Below are 5,159 nucleotides of genomic sequence, written 5' to 3' on the forward strand. Positions count from 1 at the left end.
AGCACAGGCTCCGGACGCGCAGGCTCAGCGGCCATGGCTCACGGGCCCAGCCGCTCCGCGGCATGTGGGATCTTCCCGGACCGGGGCACAAACCCGTGTCCTCTGCATCGGCAGGCGGACTCTCAACCACTGCGCCACCGGGGAAGCCCTAGTTTTGTTTTTTTTTAAATTTATTTATTTTTGGCTGCGTTGGCTCTTCGTTGCCGCGCACGGGCTTTCTCTAGTTGCGGCTGGGGCTACTCTTCGTTGCTGTGGGCGGGCTTCTCATTGCGGTGGCTTCTCTTGTTGCGGAGCATGGGCTCTAGGCACGCGGACTCAGTAGTTGTGGCTCGCGGGCTCTAGAGCGCAGGCTCAGTAGTTGTGGCGCGTGGGCTTAGGTGCTCCATGGCATGTGGGATCTTCCCGGACCAGGGATCAAACCCGTGTCCCCTGCATTGGCAGGCGGATTCTTATCCACTGCGCCACCAGGGAAACCCTGAATTATAGTTTTATCCAGATATATGCCCAGGAGTGAGATTGCTGGATCATATGGCAACCCTATTTTTAGTTTTTTAAGGAACCCCCATACTGTTTTCCATAGTGACTGGATCAATTTACATTCCCACCAACAGTGTAGGAGCGTTCCCTTTTCTCCACACCCTCTCCAGCATTTATTATTTGTAGACTTTTTAATGATGGCCACTCTGACGAGGGGGAGGTGGCGCCTCACTGTAGTTTTCATCTGCAGTTCTCTAATCATTAGCGAGGTTGAGCATCTTTTCATGTGCCTGTTGGCCATCCTTATGTCTTCTTTGGTTAATTCTTTTAACCTCAGGATTCATCTTTTAAAAACAAGGAGGTTTCCTAGTTGTCTGTCTTTGGAAGCTTCCTTAACTCCTTAGCATTTCTAGTCCGCATCCCCACGTCACCAGCCGTCCACAAGCAGGCCCTGATGGCTGGTTTGTCCCTGCCCAGGACCCATTCAGGATGGCTCAAGTCCTTTGCTCCCTATTGATCTGGAAGCCTCACCTCTCCTTTTAAAATTAAGGTGATTCACATAACACAAAAATTAACCATTTTCAAGTGAACAATTCAGTGGATTTTATTTTTTGTTTGTTTGTTTTGTTTTTGGCTGTGCCACGTGGTATGCGAACTTCCCCAACCAGGGATCAATCCTGTGCCCCCTGCATTGGAAGCATGGAGTCCTAACCGCTGGACCGCCAGGAAAGTCCTCTGTGGATTTTAGTATAGTTGCAATGTGGTGTAACCACCACCTCCATCTAGTTCCAAAACGTTCTCCTCACTCCAGTAGCTCCTCATTTTCCCCTCCCTCCAGCCCCTGGCAATGAATAATCTCTACTGTATGTCTCTATGAATTTGCATATTCTGGATATTTCATAAAAATAGAATCATACAATATGTGGTCCTTTGTGTCTGAGTTTTTCACTTAGCATAATGTTTTCAAGGTTCATGTATGTTGTAGCACATACCAGTGCTTTGTTCTTCTTTATGGCTAAGACTCCATTGTATGGAAATACCACATTTATTTTGCCATTCATCAGTTGGTGGACATTTGGTTTGTTTCCACCTTTGGCTATGGTGAATAGTGCTGCTGTGAACAGTCCTGTACCAGGATTTGTTTGAACACCTTTTTCAATTCCTTTGGCTACATACCTAGGAATTAATTGCAAGATCAACAAGTTAAATCTATGTTTAGCCATTTGAGGAACTGCCAAACTTTTTTCCAGGATGGCTGCACTATTTTACGTTCCCACCAGCAATGTAGGAGGGTTCCAATTTCTCCACATCCCTGCCAACACTTGTTTTTTTCCTTGAAGCTATCCTAAGTGGGTGTGAATCAGTACTTCACTGTGGTTTGGTTCGCATTTCCCTGATGACAAATGACGCGGAATGTCTTTTCATGTGCTTATTGTCCAGGCCATTTGTATATCTTCTTTGGACCTCCCCTCCTTTTTCAACAGTTGTATTGAAGTAGAATTTATATGCCGTAACGTACACCCAGAGCAGGTACCCTTCAAAGATCTGTAGTAAATTAATATTCATATCGTGCAGCCATCGCCACTCTTCAGTTTTAGAGCATTTCCCTCTACCTTCAAACTTCCTTTGTGGGGTCTGTGTCCATTTCTGCTCCAGCCCCAGCAGCAACTGCTCCAACGTCTGGCTAGAGACACAACCCCTCAGTGAGGACTGGGCGGGGCCAGTGGACCCTGGCTTCTAGCAGGACACGCCCCATCCAGATGGCCTCTCTCCCTCCCCACAACATCCCCTTTAGCTCCCACGGATGGAAAATTAGATCTAAAGACTCGCTGGGCTTTGGGCCAAATATTGTTGGCTGGAACCCCTCACAGGGGGTGTTAGATGGGCACCATTGCATCCCATGCAGGACCTCGTGCTGCTGACCCTAACAAGAGGGCAGTGACAGCCTGACTCTGTTCACTCGTGTGTCCCCACCCCCAGATGTCCACATTGACACCCCACCCTCCACTCACCTCATAGCATGTACACCAGATAATCCTAGCCTGCCCAGGAATCTCATTACCGCTTGGGAAGTGATGTTTCCCAAACTCTAGCATTTAATTATCTCATCAAGGACTGGGGCCATGCGTTCCCCTGAAATACAGGTTCCTCTGGGGAGGCAGAATCGGTGCTGAATTCTCAGAGTGAGGAGCTGCCTTAAAAGCAGCACCATGGGGACTTCCCTGGTGGCGCAGTGCTTAAGAATCCGCCTGCCAATGCAGGGGACATGGGTTCGAGCCCTGGTCCGGGAGGCTCCCACATGCCGCGGAGCAACTAAGTCCGTGCGCCACAACTACTGAGCCCGCGTGCCACAACTACTGAAGCCCGCACGCCTAGAGCCCGTGCTCTGCAACAAGAGAAGCCACCGCAGTGAGAAGCCCGCGCACCGCAACAAAGAGCAGCCCCCGCTCGCGGCAACTAGAGAAAGCCCGCGTGCAGCAGCAAAGACCCAACACAGCCAAAAATAAATAAATATATTAAAAAAGAAAAAAAAAAAAGCAGCACCATGTGGTGACAGATGGGCTTATTTTTCGACTCTTCCTTTTGAGAACCCTTAACTCATGGATAGGGTGGATTCATTGTGTGTCAGTCAATGACAGTCATTGTTTTTTCTGATGCTTGAGTCGTATCATCATGTATGGCTTCTGTGTCCTTTTAACAGGTTTCTTTCGTGTTCCTGGGGCTCACCTGGGGCTTTCCCTGGAATGCTTTCTCCTAGGAGCCCTGGTTCCTAACTGCAGGGAAAGGGCTGAAACTCTGGCCTCTGGTTGTCTCCTGTCTTTTCCCTCCCTGCCCTCCCTGGGGGCCAGAGATTCCCCAGAACTGGGTTGAACTCATGCAGGCTGTGCGGCCCTGGATGACACCTTCTACTCTCTGGGGACCAGTTTTCCCGTCCGTGAAATGTGGGCTGCAATAGGCAGAAAGTTGGCCCCAAAGATATACACAGCCTAATCCTCAGAACCCGGAAGTGTTACCTTATCAGGAAAGAGAATCTTGGCAATTGTGATTAAGGATCTGGAAACGGCAGAGGGAAATTTGTCAACTGTCTTAGTTGGGCTTGGCTGCCATAACAAAATACTATAGACTAGGTGACTCAAAGGACAGAAATTTACTTCTCACAATTCTGGAGGCTGGGAAGTCCAAGATCAAGGTGCCGGCAAGGTATGTTTCATTCTGAAGCCCCTTCTCTTGGCTTGGAGAAGCCTGCTGTATTGCTGTACGCTCACGTGACCTCTTCTTTGTGACCACAGCAAACTCTCTGGTGTCTCCCCCTCTTTTTTTAAAAGTTATTTATTTTTGGCTGCGCCACGTGGCTTGCAGGATCTCAGTCACCCGACCAGGAGTTGAACCCTGGCCACGGCAGTGGAAGCCCCGAATCCTAACCACTAGGACACCAGGACACTCCCTGGTGCCTCTTCTTAATAGGACACTAATCCCATTATCAGAGCTCCTCTCTCATGACATCATCTAACCCTAATTACTTCCCAAAGGCCCCATGACCAAATACTATCACATTGTATTTGGGGGTGGACACACTTCTGTCCATAGAAGGACACACAGAGGAAAAGGCAGTATGAAGTTGGAACAGAGAGAGATTTGAAGATGTGGACCTTGAAGGCTGGTGTGATGCAGCCACAAGCCTAGGTACCCCTGGAGCCACCAGAAACTGGAAGAGGTGAGGAAGGATTCCTCCCTAGAGGCTCCAGAGGAAGCGTGGCCCTAACACTTAGATTTCAGAAGTTTGGCCTCCAGAACTGTGAATTAAATTTTTTAAAATATAAATTTATTTATTTATTTATTTTTGGCTGCATTGGGTCTTTGTTGCTGCGCACAGGCTTTCTCTAGTTGCAGCGAGCGGGGGCTACTCTTTGTCGAGGTGTGAGGGCGTCTCATTGCGGTGGCTTCTCTTTGTTGTGGAGCACAGGCTCTAGGTGCGCGGGCTTCAGTAGTTGCGGCCCGCGGGCTGAGTAGTTGTGGCGCGTGCGCTTAGCTGCTCCGCGGCATGTGGGATCTTCCCGGACCAGGGCTCGAACCCGTGTCCCCGTGTTGGCACACGGATTCTCAACCACTGCGCCACCAGGGGAGTCCCTACAGTTTTGTTTTAAGGTACCATGTTTGTGGTAATGTGTTACAGTAGCCACAGGAAACTAATGGAGGAACCACAGTTGTTTAATTCAATTAATTAATTAATTAATTTTATTTATTTATTTTTGACCGCGCCAGCCGTCTTGCGGGATCAACCAGGGATCAAACCCGTGCCCCCAGCAGTGGAAGCGCGGAGTCCTAACCCCTGGACCGCCAGGGAAGTCCCGAACCATAGTTACTTTAAAGCGTGATTTTAGGGGATCTAGTGCCTTCTCAGCCTGGCCGGCATGGATGCTTATCTTCTGCTTTCCAGCGCCTACCATCCATTCCCTACCTAGAACACTTAAAATGGGCGTCCGATCCTGCCATATTCTAACCCTTCTGTTAGCTCCTTACAGTGAAAGAAAAGCCCAGCCAAAAGCCATGAATGGGGAGCTCCCTGGCGGTCCAGTGGTTAGGACTCGGCACGTTCACTGCTGGGGCCCAGGTTCAGTCTCTGGTTGAGCCTGCGAGCCGCCTGGCGACGGGGAAAAAAAAAAAAAAAAAAAAGCCACTTA

The sequence above is a fragment of the Physeter macrocephalus genome, chromosome 17, assembly GCF_002837175.3.
Source record: "Physeter macrocephalus isolate SW-GA chromosome 17, ASM283717v5, whole genome shotgun sequence".
NCBI lineage: Eukaryota > Metazoa > Chordata > Mammalia > Artiodactyla > Physeteridae > Physeter > Physeter macrocephalus.